The 22,351-nt window shown below is 42.6% G+C and overlaps 1 protein-coding gene across 1 annotated transcript in view; it reads left to right on the forward strand.

Annotated features, from left to right (window-relative positions):
* Nucleotides 1-22,351, forward strand: part of LOC149158122 (uncharacterized) — a 430,324-nt gene that overhangs the window by 322,898 nt on the left and 85,075 nt on the right. The window lies entirely within an intron of this gene.

A 22,351-nucleotide genomic window follows, 5' to 3' on the forward strand; every position in this document is an offset into this window, starting at 1 on the left:
CAGTTGCACAGACGATTGGAGAGGGGAAACTTGACAGTTGGCAGAAGGATTTCTAGGAGGGAAATCGGGACTCAGAGGGAGTCGAGAAGAGAACTTCCAAACGAGAAGTAGAGAGACCCAGCAAGAGAGAACTTCCAGGCGAGAAGTAGAGAGACTCGGAGGAGTCGACAGAAGAGCAGCGAGATGGCCGTGAATGGGCTGAGAGATCAGGACAGGCTGGACGGAGCGTCCAAATTTGTGGTCTAGAAGGCTAGGATCTTGTCCATTCTAGACAAACATCATATCAAGGGCTTCGCCTTGAGAGTGATGGCTATCCCAGTTGAACCGCTAGCCAATGAAAGGTACGAAGAGGCAATGGCTAAGGCAAAGTGTATCATCTTTGATGGGGTGAAGGATCATGTGATCTCACATATTGCCGAGAAGGAAACGACAAAGGAGATGTGGGAAACTTTGAAGACATTGTATGAGCATACTTCTGTGCAGAGGAAAATGTTCTTAGAGAATCAGCTAAGGTCATACCAGATGTAGAAGGGAGAGCAGATAGATGTCTTCCTCGGCCGGTTGAAGGAGATCTGTGACCAATTGACTTCCATAGGGGCCACGTCAGATCAGGAGTTGATGGTAAGGACCGCACTTAACGCAATCTCCGAAGATTGGGAGACATTTGTCTAGAGCATACTGGGCAGGAGGAGTCTTCCGGATTGGTAAGAACTGTGGGTGGCTCTTTGTCAAGAAGAGATCAGACGACTAACCAAGGCGGGGAGTAGCAGCAAAGGGGTCAGGATCAAGAAGGAAGAGGAAGAGGATGCGGCTCTAGCATCTGCGGGAAAGCAGGAGAAGAGGAAGAAGAAGGACCTCTCCAAGGTCAAGTGCTTCCATTGTGGGGAACAGGATCACTATGCGAACCAGTGTCCGAGGAAGAAGAGAAAGGGAAAGGCTTCTGACTCGACGACAGCGCTATCGAGGGCGGAGAAAGAAGTTGAGGAGGATGACGATTGTGCCATGAGTGCTCATGTGCCACTTGAGAAGAAGTGGGGAGACATCGAACTATAGTTAGGAGGACTACAGGTGATGAGGGACAGGATCCCTGAGGTACCCAACCTCTTGGATTATACCTTGCTACGAGAGCCCCGAAGAGGAGTAGCAAGATTGGCGGATGTCGGTAGAAACGGATGCGGATGAAGTGACAAAGAGTGCTACAGTGCAGGAATCTCCGGGCAGCGTGAGGCTAGCAGGCTACAACAGTGCGAGAGGCACGGGAGTGTTGCACCAGTGCAGGATGGCACAAAGAGGTGTGCAACGGTGCAAGATGTAGGGAGTTGTTGCAGCAACGCAGAGGTCAGTAGAGGGAGCACTTGTTAGCGGCAGAGGAAGCTTCAACATCGAGAGTGTTTCTAGCCTGATAGGGATGTCAAAAGTTGGGTGGATCAGTTACTTACTTCTCAGTAACTGAGTTGCAGTGCGGTAGCAGTATGCAGTAGCACGATGCAGCTTGATGAGAGGGGGAACAACAACGGCACAGATGCAGAGGGAGTTGCCGTACAGATGCAGTAGTGGCAGTGGCAGGGCCATGGGTAGCAGTACAAGATGCAGTAGTGCAGAGGATGTTGGGCGGGGAGACCTAGCATCAGCATAGGGACTGGTGTCGGATAATCAAGGTGATGCTCAGTGTGGAGTATTACTAGAGCACAATCTTCGCTAAGAGGGAGTGTTGATTTGGGGTAACATTGTATGTGCTCTAGCCATGAAAATTGGTGGAGAGGCTAAAGCACATGAGATCTTCAAGACCCAGAAATGGTTTGGACAGATTGTACCCGGTTTGGTAGATATTAAAATAATTAATATTTTTAATGGAGTTCCTAAGTCTAAACTTAGGAAAAATAAAATATTAATGGGTATTAATATAAAACTGGGTTAGAAGGTTCCAAAAGTCATGGATCAAGCCAAATTTAATCTTAGCCATTCATTAGAGATTTAATCTCGGCCATTGAAGGACCAACTAGAAATGTATAAGAAGAGGTTTGAGGGTCACTTGGAGAATACACCAGAGAGATCAATCATTCATTTTGCTAGAACAGGGTTGCTAAGCAATGTTGAATTAGTGATCAACAGCGAGGGGTAGTGAGTACGAGGCAGAGAGGTAGAGACAATACTGAGAGACCAGCGCAGAAGCAGAGAGAGTGAGAGCAACAGCCAGTCTAGGCTACACAGAGCCCAACAGAGACAACACAAAAGCTAGAGGCACTGCGTCATCCACGCAGAGGCTGTTGGAGCGACGCAGAGGCTCCCAGAGGCTGCGCAGTGCCTCAGAGGGCTGACGCAGAGGGTCTTGGGGTTGACGCAGGTCAGCAGGAGGCTGACATAGAGGCCAGAAGGGCCAGCGCTACTTCAGTTTTGCCGAAGAGGGTTTTGTGGGACAGGTTTTCTAAATACCTGTTTTTGGATATAGAGGTATTGCTGCCGTAAATTTTTCTTTGTTGGGTGAGCTGGTTAGGCACCCAATTGTACTCAGATAGACTGCATAATAATATAACCCTTTGAATAGCTGCACCAGTTTTCTCGCATTGGGTAGCAACCTCATCTAGAAGGCCAGGATTTTGGCAATCCTGGATAAACATCGCATCAAGGAATATGCCTTGAAAACCATAGCTATCCCAGTTGACCCTGATGCAAATGAGAAATATGAGGAGGCCATGGCGAAGGCGAAATGCATGATCTTAGACAGGGTCAAGTATCATGTCATACCACATATTGTTGAGAAGAACACAACAAATGAGATGTGGTAGATGCTAACCACTTTATACCAGGGCTCTTTCGTGCAACGAAAGATGTTATTAGAGAATCAACTAAGGTCATATTAGATGCAGAAAGGAGAGGAGATAGATCACTTCCTTCTCAGATTGCAAGGAATTCATGACTAGCTTACTTCCGTGGGGTCTACACCGGATCCAAAATTTATTGTCAGAACTGCTCTGAATGCAGTCTCTGAGGACTAGGAGACGTTTGTCCAAAGCATTTGGGCAGAGCGACTCTCCCCAGTTGGTAGGAGATGTGGGCAGCTCTTTGACCGGAAGAGATCAGGAGGTTAATCTGTTGATTTGGGGTAGCATCGGATGTGCTCTAGCCATGAAAATTGGTGGAGAGGCTAAAGCACATGAAATCTTCAAGACCCAAAAATAGTTTGAGCAGATTCTAACCGGTTTGGGAGATATTAAAATAATTAATATTTTTAATGGAGTTCCTAAGTCCAAACTTAGGAAAAATAAAATATTAATGGGTATTAATATAAAACTGGGTTAGAAGGTTCCAGAAGTCATGGATCAATCCAAATTTAATCTTAGCCATTGATTAGAGATTTAATCTCGGCTGTTGACGGACCAACGAGAAAAGTATAAGAGGAGGCTTGAGGGTCAGTTAGAGAACACACCAGAATGATCAATCATTCATTTTGCTAGAGCTGGGTTGCTAAGAAAAAGTGAATCAGTGATCAACAGCGAGGGGTAGCGAATACATTGCAGAGAGGCAAAGTTAGTACCAGAGAGACAGCATAGAGCTTGGAGAGGTTGATGCAGAGGCAGCTGGGAGCTGCGCAGAGCTAGAAGAGGTCAGCGTGGGTGACGCAGAGGGTCTAAGGGCTGATGCAGAAGCTTCAGTAGCTGAGCAGAGGCTAGTAGAGTTGATGCAAGGCCAAGAGGCTGCGCTGGGAGGATTTTTGTGGGGAAAACTAGGTGCTGGTAAGCCAGATAAGGTGACGCAGAGCAGTGGAAGCTGCAATTGTTGCTGTGGGATCATTCATCCGGTGATTATTCAGCCAGAATATCTGTCTCGAGGAGAGGTACTACTGCCGAGGGCATTCTCTGTTGGGTGAGCCATTTCTGGCACCCTAGTTGTATTATGAAAACTACATAATAATAAAACCCTCTGAATAATTGCACCGGTTTTCCCGCATTGTGTTTTTCTGGGGACATTGGTCCAAAAATAACGGTGTCACTTGTGTGCTTGTTTTCTTTCAATTGTTGATCTGTAGATGTTGATACTGTACTTGCGTTTATTTTCAGTATTTACATGGTAAATAACTTGTTAAGTAATTAAACAAGTAGGAAGAAATAAACCAGATAGTACAGAAAGAATTTCTAATGGGTTAAACTTAGAAGTTCCAACATAACCAAGGTGGGGAGTAGCGATAAGGGAGTTTGAGTCAAGAAAGAGGAGGAAGAGGATGCGGCTCTATCATCTATAGGACAGCAAGGGGTTCAAAAGAGGAAGAAGAAAGACATCTCCAAGGTCAAGTGCTTCAACTGTGGGGCGCTGGGACATTATGCATCTCAGTGCCTTAGGAAGAAAGGCAAAGGAGAAGCTTCCGACTCAAAGGCAGCTCCAGCAAAGGCGGAGAAGGATGTAGAGGTTGATGACAATTGTGCCATGAGTGCTCATGCACCTTGAGAAAAGAGGTGGGGTAACATCGAGTTGTAGTCGAGAGGAATACATGTAGGGGGCAACATCCTTGAGGTGCCCAAACTCTTGGATCACATCCGGCTACAAGAGCCCTTAACGATAGTAGCATGATGACTGGTGTCGGGTGGAGCAAAGTGTGGTGGAGCAGCAAGGCAAGGCTAGAGTGCAGAAGTCTATAGCAGCACAGTAGAGGTTGAAGCAGTGCGAGAGGCATAGAGGTGTTTGCAGCAGCATAGTGGCAGCAGAGGGAGCACAGGATAGCAACAGAGGTAGCTTCAACATCACGAGGCTTCCAGACTGACCCGGATGTCAGTGTTTGGGAGAAGTCAGTTACTTCTCGGTAACTGAGTTGCAGTGCAACAATTAGCAGTGGTAGTGCTATGGGTAGCATGAGGCAACGTTTTGAGAGGGAGCTGCAGTACAGATGTAGCAACGTCATGGGCAATAATACAAGAAGAAGCAGTGCAATGAATGTGAGGCAGCATGCCAAACATCATCATAGGTACCGATTGAGAAGATTAGTGTAATGTTTCTATGGAGAAGCATTACTAGAACACATTCCTCGCTAAGAGGGAGTGTTGATTTTTGGTAGCATCGGATGTGCTCTAGCCATGAAAATTGGTGGAGAGGCTAAGGCACATGAGATCTCCAAGACCCAAAAATCGTTTAGAAAAATTCTGCCTGGATGAAGAGATATTAAAATAATTAATATTTTTAATGAGACCCTAAGTCTAAACTTAGGAAAATTAAAATATTAATGTGTATTAATATACAATGGGTGAGAAAGTTCTAAGAGATGAGGATCAAGCCAGATCTAATCTTAGTCGTTGATTAGGGACTTAATATCAGCCGTAGAATTGTCAACAAGAAAAGTATAAGAGGAGGCTTGAGGGTCAGTTGCAGATACACCAAGAGAGATTAAGAATTTGATTTTCTAGGGCGAGGTTTGCTGAGGAAATCGAGTGAGTGAACAGTTGCAGTGAGGGGTAGTTCAACAAGGGATTTTGATCCAAGGCTGAAGAATACATATTAGAGAGGCAACAAAGTTCCAGAAGAGGCAGCAAAGAGCCTAGGAGGGCTAACGCAGAGGCTAAGGAGGCCAGTGCAGAGGACACAGAGGGTCGTAGAGGCTGACGCAAAAGTCGAAGAGGGCTTCAGAGGTAGCGCTGGGAGAGTTTGTGGGGTAGACTGGGAGCTGATCAGCTGACACAGAGCCAAGGAAGGGTGACGCAATTCTAGAGGAGTGCTTGGAGCAGCTTTTGCTGTCCAGCACAAGGAACAGCCGGAGTCACTGTGGGATTGTTCATCCAGTTGCTGATTTGCTAGAATATCTGTCTTCGGATAAAGGTACTACTGTCAAGGATACTATTTGAAGGGTGAGCCATTTCTGGCACCCTAGTTGTATTCATAAATCTACTTAATAATAAAACCCTCATATATGCTGCACTAGTTTTCCCGAATTGGGTTTTTCCGGGGACGAGTGTCCAAAAATAACAGTGTCCCTTATGTTGTCTCAGTTTATTTTAGTGCATGATTTGTATATCTGTGAAGGCTGCATTTGTGTTTACTTCGATGTTTATGCAATTAAATAACTTGTTAATGTAAAGAACAAGTAGGAGATAGTAAACCAAAAATTGCAGTAGGGGTTTTTGATGTGTTAGATTCAAGAATTTTCACTTTAATTAAACTCGCGGTGTAACTTATAGAAGAAGACGAGGCTCAAGCCAAAATGATCTGAGCCATTGATTAGACTCTAATTTGGGCCGTTGGTCACTCAACGAGAAGATTATAAGTAGAGGCTTGATGGGCATTTGGAAAACACATAGAGTGAGAAATCAAGAGATCGATTTTTGAAGAGAGTAGCGGAGCAGTTTCCAGAGAAGTGATCGAGGTGATTTCTTGTAGTGAGGGGCAGATATAGTTTTTCGGTTGGAAAGTTTTTCTAATCCAGGGATACATTGTAGAGGAGGCAGAGAGAGATCCAGAAGGGGCAACGCAGAGCCATGCTGGGCAGCATAGAGCCACGCTGAGGCAGCGCAAAGCCTGAGAGGAGATTCGAAATTTGTTGGAGAGTCGAGTTCTAGAGCCAGAAGCTAGGGTGTGAGACTGGAAGGGCAGAAAGTCGAAGTTCCAGAGGAAAATCAATCAACCAAAGGAGTGATGCAGTCCCCAAAAGCTGTGACGCAGAGCAACGCATTGATTGTGCAGAAACTGCGCAGAGGCAGCGAGGGGCTAGCCATTCAGTGGTTGGATTAGTATTGGGTCGCCAGTGATAGTGTGAGGTATATCTTACTCATTTCTCTGTCAATCAGATTCTTTGTATTGGATAGCCAGTAAGGCATCCAAATATTGTATTCAGAAACTACTACATAATAATACAAACCCTCAGCTGTTGCACTGGTTTTCCTACATTGGGTTTTTCTGGGGATGTTGGTCCAAAAACAACGATGTCACTTGTGTGTTATTTCTTTCTTGCTCAGATTCTTGTTTCCGCGTATTATTTAAAGTTGTAAGGCTGCAGTGGTATTTACTTTGATATTTACAGTAGAACATAGTAAATAACCTGCATGGATTAACAAGTAGGAGAAGTAATGTCAGTTTGTTGCAGTAGTGATTCGGGGATTCTCAAATTGTCACAAAATGTTTAACCCAAGAGACTTAAATGTTGAGAGAACAGTCACTCCAACCTCTTCTACTCACCCAAGGACAATATGGCATGCACTATTCCTTATTTTCTTTGCTACTCCCATTTGGTTTTGATATTGAGCATCACGTTGTGAACTATCTCCAACTTCCCATGAAAATTCCTCAAAAGGTACCTCAACAATTTCCGGATGAGGGTGCTTCACCGACCGCTTGAGGAGTATGCAGACTACTTCTTTTTCCTTTTACAAATGGAATAGGATTAGCGATTTCTGTTCTTAAACCCGTGGGAACATGATTCTGAAAATTTGAGACCAAACCTTCTAGGTTATGCCGTCCAAGCTTCTCAAAAAAGGCAGAAACTATAGGGGCAAATATTCCGACACTTTCTTGCAGGGACTGTACCATGCTTCTTGGTACCTTGAAAATTTCACAAACATTTGTAAGGGGTATTTCCTCTACCGGCTGCTCCGACATGAGTGCGACATTAAAGCACCAACACACACAAAGTGTTTGCTCCATTGGAAATCTAGTGATCTTGCTTCATGGGTTTGAAAATGACAGTGAACTCTTATCACGAGAACTTTCTCCATTTGGGAATGTTTTATCCCATAATCGCCTGATTGGTGCCTTATGTGCCCCACACATAAGAAATGGTTTCCTTACCCCAGCTTTATTAACAATAACCTGCTTGTAAAGTATTCTTTCAAGATCCTCTCTGTCTGGAAAGACATCTGCCTGTCTTGGGAAATTAACATCACCACCATCGATGAGATATACACAGGGTGGGCCACCCTGTGCAGCTTCTTCTTGGGCACGAAAGTGATTCTCATTGGGAAGAGGATAATAAGTCCCACCTTTGACAGTAGGGTCACATGCTACACGTAAACACCACTTTCTTTTATTTCTTGGTCCCTTTCTTGTCATAATCCCTTCAGAGGGTAAATAGCTCTTCATACAACTCATGTCCCCAATTGCTATGCTCATTTTCAAGATTAGCGACTGTGGCCAGCGAGTCCACAACATGCACCATGAGGCCCTTGTCACTAGTACTGACTTCCATTTCTGCGTACAACACAACTTCTGACATATGACTTGGCCTACATCTAACCAGGAGAAGTGAACCATAGGTGACTCCAAAAATACCCAATGCCTTATTGATGAAAGAATGGTCAAATAAGTGTCCATTAGTGGCCTTTGAGTTCTCAGCGAGTAACATTGGCCAAATCCCTTCATCAAAATTCCAAAGCTCAAAAATGGTAAGGATTACCAATAATGGCACAACAGCAATATCATGGAGAAGAGGGGTCCCGAGTTTTACTGTCCCAAATCTAGTTGATAGTTCACCCCTCTTCAGACAACTGGAGGGAAACTGTTGAAAACAAAGCAGCATCAATGTCCATAACTTCATTAATACTTTTTATGTGGACTAAATCAGGTTTCGGATGGAACAGAATTTGTGGGATTCTTGCTCCAATAGCTCCATTTGGAGGAAGTTCGAAGGCTTTAAATGCCAAAGTAGACAATATGTCTTAGAACAAACCCATTCCAAATGCAAACTTGGCTGGTATTTTTAATCAAGCAAAGGGATAACTGCATTCCACCTTCAAATAGCTGAAAAAGAATTTCCCATTCTGATAGGACCTTAATTTCGGTTAGGTTTCTCGCAGAAAAAGATTCCAAAATCAAGCTAGATTTGATGATCTTGAGCACTGCTGAAATCATAACCAAAACCATTTCCTGACCAGTCAGTCGACCTTGATAGATTCTTTGACCTGCGCTGATCTCTCGTGGTCCCACATGGTAATTTTTATTCCATTCCAAAACAAATTGCCTTCCACTAGCACCAATACACAACATTTTCTTATCAAAAACAAATTCCAATTTGGACCCTTCTTCAAAGCTGCAGGAGCTCCTCCCTTGGTGAACCTTCAATAGCTCAGGAATGTATGCACCCTGAATATCTAGAGAGAAGCCATCTTTGTCTCCAACAGGGGCCCCATTGATGTCTGCCTGTTTTCATAGAGGCAGCATCTTAGATTCTGCTTCCAGGTGGTAATATCTTTGTGCCTTCAGAGTTAACTCAGCATCATATGAGAAGTATAAGATAGGAATTTTCTCTGCATCTTGAGGCAGATTTGTAAAATCACCTTCAGCTTTCTTCTCCTGAGGAGTAGACTTCTTCAAAGCAGAATTGCAGGGCAGAAAGCGCATTGATACAACCTTGTAAATGGGATGGCCCCCATAAGATCCAACACACTCACGAGCAGTAATAACCAGAGCATATGCCCATGATGATCCTGTGACAGGCTTGGCAGCAGAGGTTGCCAAAGACCTCCAGCCTAGTACTAACTTCACTCTTTCCAGAATTGGATATGAGGAAAAATACTCCACAAAATAGACAGGTACTATATAGGAGCAAAATGGCTGCATCTTGACATCATTGCAAAATTATGGTGGCCTTATGCAAGCTCCCATGAACTGAACTGTATTCTTACGCCGGAATTTACTCATATTGATCCCTTCAACAATTTTCTTCAGTGTGTGCGTGGTTTGGCTAGATGTAGTTTCAAAGACTGGTACACAGTAAGGGGGCATTGAGGGACAGTCAAAAGTCTTCACACTTAATTTTTCTAGTGCGTTCCGAGGAATTGGTTCCAATACCACTAGACTTTTCACTGCAAATTTTGGATATATATCAGTCCCCGTTTCCCTTGAAGTTTCCAGAGATCTTGATGATTCAATCACACAGACTGTGGAAACTGAGTTATTCAGGGACTCTAAACAGTAGATGTGCTTCTTCTCTGCTTGAGCCCTCTCCATGGCAGATCTATAAATTTCAGCTTCTCTAATTTGGCCCTTGGCACCCTGATCTTGGACTTTACCTTCAACTATAGGAGTTGTCTCTTCTTTATTGGACTCTCCAACTGAAGGGACTAGGTCTTCAGCGAAACTTGCATCTCTAATGACCCTTTCATCCTCAGCTCCTGGGTCTTGGGCTTTAAGCTTGCAATTCCTCCTTTCTTTCCTTGCTAATAGCCAAGCTTCCAATAGTTCAGCCACTTCTAGGGTAGCTCTAGAACACTGCTCCATCAATTCACTTGTTGTCTTTTGCTGCCTTCTAGTGGCAGCTATTAGACCTTCCATGGTACCTTCCTATCTCTGATTCACTTGTCTTTAGGCCCACAACTGGCCAAGACCATTGCTTTGATACCACTATAATATTCCTAATTGGAAATATTAAGTGATAACAAGCAATGATCAAACATGCAAGCAGACAATTAGCACACACAAGCAGAATTACCAGCTACGCGAAGAAATTGTACCAAATGCTGATCCATTTTATTGATTTCATGGAGATGGAGTACAATAGATATGGGTAGATAAACTTGGGCTTGCTACAGCAAGCAAAGCCAAACCCAGGTGAGAATGATGTTGCCCAAATGTTGTGTTAAGCTCCCAACCCTGGACTACGCTGACCTAGAATGCATTGCTGCAGATATGAAATGGGATTTCTGACCTCCAGAGCTCCCAAAAAATTCTGAAATTTTTGCTGTAGCACTTCCTCCCTTCAGACCAACAAAACCCAGAAAGAATTTACCACCAATCGAGCTCCTGGAAAAACCCACAAAAAGCACGAATTGCCCAATATGCCCTCTGTACGAACTTTTGATAAACAGTTGTTGAACACCGCTGAAATTCTCTTCCAAACTCCTGCAAAATTCCTCCTCAACCTCCCTTGTTCCTCCGACACTTTCCCACCTCAATTCTTCCTTTCCTTGACCCCTTGCACATGCGCAATAAAGCTCCTGCACTGGCCCAAAAAGATCAGAATTTGTTTTGGGGTTTCCCCATGGATTTGGCCTGCAATCCTCCACCAATCTCCAGCACTTAGCCAAAGGAAATTTCTCTAGAATCCTCGGAATCTGCTATGCCTTAGAACTAATTTCCAGAAGAATGTGAGTTCCATTCTGCGTCCATTCTGCTCTCTGAAAACACTAATTTCTCCTTCAATTACTTCGGAATGGCCTGCAATAGTGAAATGGATACCCTCCTAGAGGGCACTCGAAGTCCACTGAAGGTAGAGGTGAGATTCCCACTCGGAAATCTTGTGCACTAAACAACATGGGTTGACTTGGCTTAGTAGCACAAGCAAGCTATGGTTCAGATAGGAAATTGGAAAAAAGTCCCCAAAATGAGGTCCTCTACCTATATTTATCTTTTCTGCTCCTTCCTTCCTCCTTGTGGGTCCCACTAATTGAATTCCCTCCTTTCTCTCTTCCCACAAGTTCAAATTCTCTTAAGGGGTGTGAATTCCCTTTTGGAGTGGCCCCCACTTCCCACTTGCTCTTTAATTTATCTTCTTTTCTAAACTTTGGGAACTTTCTTTCCTCAAAATTCAAGTGGGGTCTTCCTAACTCACTTTCCCTAAGCCAGCTATGTCAAAATACCAAAATCATGCAAGAATATATTTACTTAGCAAAACTTGCTAAGTGGGGACATTACATAATATCCCCACTATTTAATTCTACTAAGCAAGTTCCAAATTTTTTCAATTTTGGTGATGGGAGAAATTTTGTGCACAAAACTTAGGAAAAGTGGATGAAGAGGCACCGATTTAATTTTTATGAGAAGGGAGGCTCCAAAACATTAAGAAGAAGGAGAAATTAAATGGATAGTGGAATGTCGGGACCACCTCAAGGAGGGAATTCAAACTCCCTTGAGGAAAGTCGATGTGGAGGGAAGAGAGAAGAAAGGAGGTCGAATTGTGGAGCCCACAAGGATAGGGGGAGCAAAAAGTATAAATATAAGTGGAGGGCTTCATTTTGGGATGCCAATTTACCTTCTCAACTTGATGTTCGTTTGAGTTGTTCAACCAAGTCCACTAAGTTGCTTAGCACAAGGGATTTTTGGGCGGAAATTCCAACTCTACCTTCAGTGGACTTTGAGTGTCAACCTAGGAGAGCTCTTGGTTACATCGTGGAGTTGTTCCTGAGTGGATTTCAAGAGAAACGAGCTAGTTTAGCATGCAAGTTTCTGGAAATTAGTGGAGTATTTTGCCTTAATTTATGCTGGAGGTTTGTGGTGGATTGCAGAGATGAGTGTGGGGGAAAACTTCAGGCCGAATTTGTGTCTTCTTGGTCTTGCCCAGTGGTTCACTGGCAGAAATTGCGCAGGGATTGTGGGGCTAGGATTTTGAAGGGAGAAAGAACTGGGAGAGATCAGGGAATTTGAGGAGGAAATTACAGGGATTTGGAGGTGATTTCGGGGGTGCTCTGTAGTAGTTTCCAATAGTGCGTTTTGGTTAGGAGATTGAGGAATTCACACTATTTTGTGGGCTCCCAGGAGAGTTGGTTTGGAGCCAAACCCTTTCTGGGTTTGGTTGGGCTTGATGAAAAAGGAAACCACTACTAGCTAATTTCTCACAATTTTCTAAGCACATGTGAAGGCATATTTACCATTTTCCACCTAGTAGCAACAACGATAAATTTTTGGGTTAGCGCAAAATTTGGAGAGGAACTCTTCCGACACTTGGGCATTATGATTGCAACCTGGGTTTTTCCTTGCTTTCTGTAGCAAGCCCAAGTTCCTCTATTCATATCTATTTGTACTCCATTCTGCTTCAAAATAATAAAACGACTCAGAGTTTTGGTGCGATTTCTGGTGTAATCTGATATATTGTGTGTGTGTTGAAATTTTGTTTGTTGTTTGTAGTTTTTTCTTTTGTTATCACTTAATATTTCCATTAGGAATATTACAGCCACACCAACTAGTAGTCCACTTCTTCTTCCACATGTGGACATGCAGGTCCACAGTGATCAATGAAAAAATGGGTAAAGAACCCACCAAAAGTGGCCAATCCTTTCCTCAAGGTTAAGTTCTCTCCAAATGTATACACAAGGGCTTCATCTGCATAAACAAGGTTATCCTATTAGCAAGCATATCCAAATTTATGGTCAAAAGTGTCTCCTAAATTCATTTTTACATCCTAGAATGTCAGCCTTGAGACTTATATACATAAATCAGCCTAATCAAATAGTGTTTAGGGTTGACCCCCCAAGTTTGTAAATTGGCTCACTTCAAGTCCAATAAATTTTTCCTTGCCTTAATTTCCTATCCCACTAGCCCCATTGGCAAGATCTACCTCTACGTTGCTATTCCTTGGACCATATGTTCCATGGCATCATGCATAGAAGACGAATCTCTAATTCCCTACAAGATCCTAGGAATTTGCCACTTGGGTTTTGTCGTCCTATTTTTGTAGGCCACTTTTGATGTATTGCATGCAAAAATGTGTCATGTCTTGTTCCTATTTTTCCACCTATAATCCCAACATTCCACCAGACCAACTTTGAGTTCCTATTTCTAATCAATTCCTTCACATTTTGGAAAAATTACAATGTGGCATATCATCTTCTATTCATTCTGAGCATTTTTAAGCCAACTTCACTTTTTGACTCACGGGAACACATGCATTGGGAAATGTGAACGACCTCAGTAAATGTGAAACTAAAATTGTGAGATTGCTATGTTCAGGACTATTCGAGTAATATTGCACCAAGGCTAAGGACACGTATAGACTCTATGACTCATAACCATGTGGTAAGACATAGGTGCTCCCCCGATGTGGGTTGGATTGGTCTATACACTAGTGATCACCCCTACATAACCAAGGATCCCATAAACCATGAGCCCCATGGAGAATCGAGATCCATCCCAAACCTTTTGTGTCCTATACAAGACAAAGGGACCAAGGACTTAACCCAAAAGGACAGGCCATGGCCCACCATCACAAGGCCTGGGACACCTATATAGAAATAATCACATGGTTTTTACATGGATTTTGACTTGTGACCTTGGGATTATAATGGTGATAATGCATAGTGAAAAAATGGATGTAAGTGAGGGGTAACAAGATTTATCACTCACTCTTTTGCTATTATTAGAGATAAATAATTAAAGGTTTCAATGAAATTTTTCTTGTTGGTATACATTTTTTTTGCTTTTTAATTTCATTTCTAGATTAGTAGATTAGGTAATAAACTCCTACCTTCACCTTAGACATCAAGATGAAGCACTAGTCTACTCATCTTGGATGAAGTTTCTTATGTATGTCAGGGAAGCCTCTCATAGCCTTTAGTAGGGATTGGGATTAAAGAGTGGGGATTTGTGTTTAGGTCACAATGGGAACTTATCTTATGTGGTACCATTTTAGCACCCGAAGAGAACCTTTTCAAGACCACTAAATTGGTTAGTAACAAAACCTTGGTCCAAACTTAGGGAAATAGTAAATTAATCCCCATTATCCAGAAATATGTGTATTCTCCACTAGGGAGTATCCAAGGATGCTTCAAATGTCTTTAATAAGAATAAAATTCATGATAAAGCTACCAAGACACAAAACTAACCATGATACTCAAAGGGGTGAAAATTGGTGAGGTGATAAGCCATCATAAGCAAGTATGCCAGCAAGGAAACCATCCATGTGTGGAAAAATAGTGAGGAATGTGATGGAAAAATGTCAGTAGGGGTGTGTGTATGTTTGTTTCAATACCTTCACAGGAAAGAACTACACACTTATTGTAACAATTAGTTGCTAGGAAATTTTGGGATTTCTTAGTGAACCATAAGGGCCATGCTCGGGAAGGTATGTGAATCCATGAAATGCAACCTAGGAAAATGTAATGTCCCCATTTTTATTTTTCTCCATAGTACAGCCAGGGTGGATTTCCAGGGAAGGGGTGGCCAGGTTAGTGGAGCAGGTTTGTGTCATCAGGGGTTCCGATGGAGTTTTGAGGAGTTTTCATGGGATTTGATGGCATTCGCTTAGCATATTTCATCATCCACACAATTTGTCTTTCGTTTTGTCGCATTCTGACAACTTTCAAAAATTAGCATTATTGTGGAGCCTAACTTAATTAATTATGCTCAAGGTGGCGTTCCAGGGAGATTAATTGATGGAACACCTCAGTGTAATAGCTCGTTGGAACCAGAACGAGAAGATCCACAGGATGGGATGCTAAGAAGTGACTTCCAGTGGCCGAAGAGAGTATCGTGGACGATTTTCCATTTTCCTTAATTAAAAATGACTTTAATTAGTCATTTAATTAAGGAAAAATAATTAATTGGGGAAAAGGGGCCAAAAGTGACTTAAGTGAAATAAAATAAAATTAAAAGGTCACTTGATAAAGTCAATGGAGGAGCTTCTATAATAATAATAAAATAATAAAATGAGATGCTTCTAGAGGCTTGGAGTTATATCCATCAGATCTATAAAAGAGGAGGAGGACATTTGGACACATCTTGGATTTGTGTATTGTCTTTGTGGTGAGGTTTGGAGAACCTTGTTCTCTACTTTAGCAGTGGCCCTAGGAAGGAAACCCTTGGGGGATTTAGTGAGAGTGGGCAAGCACCCATCTCTTCCCTTGGTGGATCTATTTAGGGTTCACAGGTTGCAGTTGTTGATTTTCAGTTTGTTTTGGAGGCTGATTGCGACAATATTGTAGATTTGTTTGAGGCCAGTTTATCTCAGCTATATGGTTTGTATGTGCATGTAAACCCCAGTTTTCCTAATATAATAAAGCTGAGAATTTTCTGTTCATTGTGTTATGGAATTGCAATGCTCTATTTACTTAATTTTACATGGCAATCTTCTGTTAAATGCATGATAATTTTATGTGAAGAGCTTGTTCCAAATTTTTGTCATTTGGGACATTACAATGGTATCAGAGCTCAGATTATGACTCAGCCGTGGGAGAACTTTTCTATGAGTGAGGAGGACCGTCATAATATTACTTACATGAGGCAGAGGTACTGAAGCAGGGAAAGGGAGTTGGAGATTACTCCAAACACAAAGGATCGTGGGAAGGCTATGGCAACAAAAGATATGGGTGAGCCCAAGAGCAAGGAAGAAATGGCCTTCGACAGTCTCTTGAAGGCCTTCAGTGATTTGGCAAAATGGCAGAAGGAGATGTTGGATGAGATCAAGATGCAGAACTGGGAACGGAGCACTCACCAGGAGTTTATATTTGGAGAGACTTCAAGGGCCTCTCAACAGCTCGATCACCTTTCACCTACTGTGCAGCAGCGATCCTCGAGTGAGCCAACTCGAGCTACTTTACCTTCTTTTACACCGTTGGCACAAGGTGAAACAAGTGGAGGAGAGGATCCATTGTTGATGGGAGAGCATTTCAAGGAGTGGCAATCCATGGGAGTAGATTTCAAAGAGCCTCTATCTTTCAGAGATTATTGCCAGCTCAAACAGAATGAGAAGGGTAAGGGCTATGGAAGAAATGGAACACAGAATTATGAGCTACACCACACCATTGGGAAGATGTTTTTTCCCACCTATGATGGCACTACCAAGTGCACAACACGCGCTTGGGTAAAGAAGCTGGACATAGACTTCTAGCTCAACAAGATGACAGAGGTAGAAGCCATCAAGATGGATACATTGCATTTGGAGGGGGAGGCACACGATTGGTGGTTTCATGGCTTGTCCACTCTAGGGCATGCCGGCGTGACCTCCTATGAGGACTTCACACAGAGAGTAGTGGAGCATTTTGATCAGAGGGATCCAGAGGCTCACTTCAGGGAGTTGACTCAGCTCAGGCAGACAGGACATCCAGAGCATTATATTTCAAAGTTCTTGAGGATCTCAGTCATGGTGCTTGATTTGTCAGATGCTAGGAGAGTATATACAATTGTGGAGGGGTTGACAGAGCCATTGCAAGGACTGGTGAAGTCATGCAGACCATCTACTCTTCTAGAGGCAGTGACCTGTAAGTGAGATTTGCAGGGGGCACTATCTCAAAAGGGAGGTGACACTAGAGCACCTACAGCGCAGAGAGAAGCCCAGGGCCGGGGACAGTTGGATGATGAGACTAGGAGGGACCTCAGGAGGAGGAATTTGTGTTTTACATGTTGAAAGCCTTGGGCACCAGGCCATCGGTGCACAGTGGGAAAGGCCCATTACATCGAGGTCTTCTCCGATAGTGATCAGGAGAACGAGGTGGAGTTAAAGCTTGGTGGAGGAGACAACGAGGATCTAGCAGGGAGGGGACCACCACCACCACCATAGGGAGGAGCATCTTTTGCACCAGCCAAGAGAGTCCTAGCTTCTTTGTGCGAGATTCCCAATTTTTTGACCATGAGGATCAGAGGTACGATGCAGGGGCAACGTGTCTCAGTTTTAGTAGATAGTGGGGCCACCCACAATTTTATTGATTCTCAGATGGTTCAAAGGAGGGGCATCACCACTGCAGAGTTTGAGGGGTTTTCAATCCTAATACTAGGAGATAGGACTATGCAGTGCACTCGATATGTTCCTGCTTTAACAGTGACTATGGGGAATTATTCGATGACAGACTACTTTTTCGTGGTGGATGTACCAAACACCAATGTGGTGCTGGGTGTCCAATGGTTGTATTCCCTTGGCTGAGTTACCATTGATTGGAAGTAGCTTGTGATGGAGTTTGCTAGACCGGATGGCAAGCCGGTGGTTCTTCGGGGCATGCATTTGTACCCCCCTCAAACAATTTCGGCCCATAGGATGGAGGTCGATTTGAGGCATGGAGACATAGCATGGGCAGTAGAGCTGAGGATTTCAGAGGCTGGGGGGAAGGGCAAGCCACCACATCCAGACATATAGGCAGTACTGGATAGATATCTGGTAGTTTTTGGAGATATACCGTCGGGACAACCACCTAACAGGGGGTTCGAGCACACTATCGAGTTGGAGCTTGGTGTGCAGGCAGTCATTACTACACCCTATAGGCATCCCAAAGCCTATAAGGATGAGATTGAGAGGGCCATTAGGGAGCTATTGGCATTGGGCCACATTAGACCGAGTTCTAGTCCATTTGCTTCTTCGGTTGTGCTGGTGAAGAAGAAGGATGGGACTCTCCGCATGTGTATTGACTACAGGGCCCTCAACAAGAAGACCTTGAAGCACAGGTATCTCATTTCGCTTATTGATGAGATGATGGACGAACTTAAAGGAGGAAAGTACTTCTCTAAGATAGATTTGCGGTCAAGGTATCATCAGATTCGGGTGCGAGAGCATGACATCCCGAAGATAGCTTTTAGATGTCACTATAGGAATTTCGAGTTCTTGGTCATGCCTTTTGGGTTGACCAATGCACCGGCTACTTTCCAGTCGTGCATGAACCATGTGTTCAGAGGCCAACTGAGGAGGTTTGTACTAGTATTCTTTGATGACACCTTGATCTACAACAAGACATGAGAGGAGCACCTGCAGCACCTAGAGACAGTCTTGCGTATATTGGAGGAGCAGACAGATGTGCAACAACCTCCAGGGAGGTAGTATTTGCAGACACTTCTCCTCGAGAGGAATTGGAGATTGACGGATTAGTTTTGTAGGTGGCTAGTAGGTGGCAGGAGTTGTTGGAGATGGTGGTGCATCCATCTTTGGGCCAACCCATTGATGAGATGCGGGTAGATGCACAGGCAGCTGGCAGAGCTATAGGACATTCAGGGAGCAACCCTCTCCAAGAGTACATAGATAGGGCGTGTAACACATCTTGCCTGCCTAATAGTGAGAGGGGTAGGTTGCCTTAGATAGATCTAGTTGATTGAGCAGATAGAGAATCACCTGTTAAGCAGGGAACCATATCAGCCTAGTCGACTTGTTCCTTGCACAGGTGTCCATGCATTGGATTAGCGAGAGATCATGAGTTGGTATCCTTTTGATGGAGTATCATTTTTAGTCAAGAGCATTGTATTGCAGGAGCCCTCAGAGGTGAGGGATATCACATGCTTCAGTTGGCAACAAGATGTAGGTTGGCCACTCATCAATATTTTAGCACGGCATCAGCATGATGAGATTGACCTTGGTCTATGCCAAGGGTTGGATTGGAGAGAGGTGATGAGTTGGTATGCGATGGATGGAACAACAGTCATGGTTGGAGTTATAGCACAGCAGGAGCCATGGAGCCTTGATATTTGTTCTTGGTGGCATTGGGATCCAAGAGGATTTGTTGATGACAGGTTCAGTTAGAGATTGGTCTGGGATCTGGGCATTGAGGGGTTCGTTCATGATGGGTTGACATAGGAGCAGAGCATCACCTAGTGGTTCATATGGGATCCAGGCATTGGGTCTCAGTTGCGTTGGGCCACCAGATTGGTCCATAGATTTGGATTGCTTGAGGGAAAGCAATCTTGGGGCAGGAGGACTGTAATGTCCCCATTTTTATTTTTCTCCATAGTACAGTAGGGTGGATTTCCAGGGCAGGGGATGGCTAGGTTAGTGAAGCAAGTTTGTGTCATCAGGGGTTTTGATGGAGTTTTGAGGATTTTTCATGGGATCTAATGGCATTCACTTGGCATATTTCATCATCCACACAATTTGCCTTTCGTTTCGTCGCATTCCGACAACTTTAAAAAATTAGCATTATTATGGAGCCTAACTTAATTAATTATGCTCGAGGTGGCATTCCGTGGAGATTAATTGATGGAACACCTCAGTGTAATAGCTCATTGGACCAGAACGAGAAGATCTACAGGATAGGATGTTGAGAAGTGACTTTCAGTGGCTGAAGAGAGTATGGTGGGTGATTTGCCATTTTCCTTAATTAAAAATGACTTTAATTAGTCATTCAATTAAGGAAAAATAATTAATTGGGGAAAAGGGGCCAAAAGTGAAATAAAATAAAATTAAAAGGTCACTTGATAAAGTCAATGGAGGAGCTTCTAGAATAATAATAAAATAATAAAATAAGATGCTTCTAGAGGCTTGGAGATCTATCTATCAAATCTATAAAAGAGGAGGAGGAGGAAATTTGGAGACATCTTGGATTTGTGTATTGTCTTTGTGGTGAGGTTTGGAGAATCTGGTTCTCTACTTCAGCAGTAGCCCCAGGATGGAAACCCTCGGGTGATTCAGTGAGAGTGGGCGAGCACCCATCTCTTCCCTTAGTGGATCCATTCAAGGTTCACAGGTTGCAGTTTATTGATTTTCAGTTTGCTTTGGAGGTTGATTGCGACATTATTGCAGATTTGTTTGAGGTCGATTTATATTAGCTATATGGGTTGTATGTGCATGTAAACCCCAATTTTCCTAATATAATAAAGCTGAGAATTTTCTGTTCATTGTGTTATCGAATTGCAATGCTCTATTTGCTTAATTTTACATGGAAATATTTTGTTAAACACATGATAATTTTATGTGAAGAGCTTGTTTCAAATATTTCTCATTTGGGACATTACAGAAAACTGCTAGGCAAGGTCGAATGATCACGAATGTAAATTCAATGATGTCTTTCTTCTGATGTATACTTCTTTGAAACTGCTACAAGGGCATGAGATCATGCTACATAGACCCCCATGCAATATATGTGGTAAGGTGACTTTCTATCTAAGAAGCAAACTTGGGAATACCTAATGGAATACTTGTGCAAAAAATCTCAAAAGCTGGTAGAAAAACTAGTGGGCAACCCTAGAACTTTTCATCAAGAATATAAAGGTTGGAAAATTTGGTTGGTAAAACCCATTAAGCAACAACTAACCTAGTTGTACTTTTGTTAGACTTTTCTTCGAGAAGAAAGAAGCTGAAATAACCCAAGTGGAAAATTTTGGTAAGTAGGAGAAAACTTGGTTACCTTGCTTGACAAGAAAGAAAGGATTGTGCTCAAGGAAAGTGGATGGTACATAACTCTCTAATCATTGAGCAAAGACATTGTCTCTCCAACTGAGAAAAGGAGTTGATCCATTGAGCAAAGAGAAACAATTCCCTGAGCAAAGGAGTTTGTGTGCTTTGCTCCACAATCCATGCTCGATAAGTAAGGACTTGTGCTCAACTCAACAAACTTGCTCACAACCAAGTCCCAAGTAATTGAGTGAAGGACTTGGTAGATCCATTAAGCAAAGGAAGAAATGAGATTAAACTTTTCCTTTTTCACAATATGTCTACTCCTAGTCATGAACAATCATTGCCATGTGGACAATTATGGAAAGCAAGTATTTACAATGATGAAGGAATTGTTTCATGGATAGTTGAATGAATTCTTGGTGAGAGTAATGAAGAGACACTGAGGAACTTAAATATGAGGAGAGGAGATTCACATGACATTTAAATTCATGAGGGGGCCACAAGTTCTATAGATAAGTAGAGTACATCGAAAAAATTGACATAGAGCATAGTATAGGGAATAAGAATTTTGTTGTAGCAATTTGGAATGCTATACTACAATTCTCTAAAGTTCCACAATGAGTTTGTCCTATGTAATTTGTATTATCCTTGTGAACAAATAAGGTATAGGGGCACAACTTCATTTTAATTTTGGAATTTTCACCTTCATGAGTTTCTGGAGTGTAAATTGCATGTTTCTTGGTGTATGTTGTTATAGCAATTGTGCCAATGATTTCTCCTCATTTATTAAATAAATTAAAGAAGTCCATCATAACATAAGATCTATTGTAACAATTCAGCTATTGGAATATCCAAAGCAAATTATAGATCAATGCGAGCATTGTGTATTTGTAATTAATATAATGTTTTCCTTTTTCACTATCCATATTGATGTGAATGTATATGCACTTATGTGAAGTACAATTAGTATATGTTTCTGTAATGTCTCCATTTTCAGTTTCCTCTATAGTACACCCAAGATGGATTTCCAGGGTATGTGGTGACTAGGCCACAGGAGCAGGATGACATCATCAAGGGTCTTAGAGGGGTTATGAGTGGTTTTATGGGATCTGACGACATTCACTTGGCATATTCATCATCAGGAGCAGTTTCACACAACTTGTTTTTGGCTCCATTTCTTTCTGATAATTCCCGTAAACTGGGGTTATTATTGACCATAACTTAATTAATTATGCTTAGGGTGGCATTCCGGGAGGAATATTTGATGAAACACCTTAGTGTAATACTTCGTTGGAACCCAAATGAGAATAACTACAGGATAAGATGCTAAGAAGTGACTTCCAATGGCTAGAGAAAATATTGTGGGCAATTTACCATTTTACTAGATTAAAAGTGACTTTAATTAGTCACATAATTAAAAAAGGGAAAAAATTAATTAAGGGCAAAGGGCCAAAAGTGACTTAAATAAATTAAAAATTCACTTAAGATAAAGTCAAGGAGGAGCTTTTAGAATGATAATAAAATATTAAAGTAAAATACCTCTAGAAAATTGGAGATCTATCTATCAGACCTTTAAAAGGAGGACGAGATCATTTGTGACATCTTGGATCTGAGTATTTGCCTTTGGTGTGGTTTGTAGAACCT

This window comes from Pinus tabuliformis, chromosome 5_2 (assembly GCF_031772625.1).
Source record: "Pinus tabuliformis cultivar Carrire ecotype Pingquan chromosome 5_2, CPIR1, whole genome shotgun sequence".
Taxonomy (NCBI): domain Eukaryota; kingdom Viridiplantae; phylum Streptophyta; class Pinopsida; order Pinales; family Pinaceae; genus Pinus; species Pinus tabuliformis.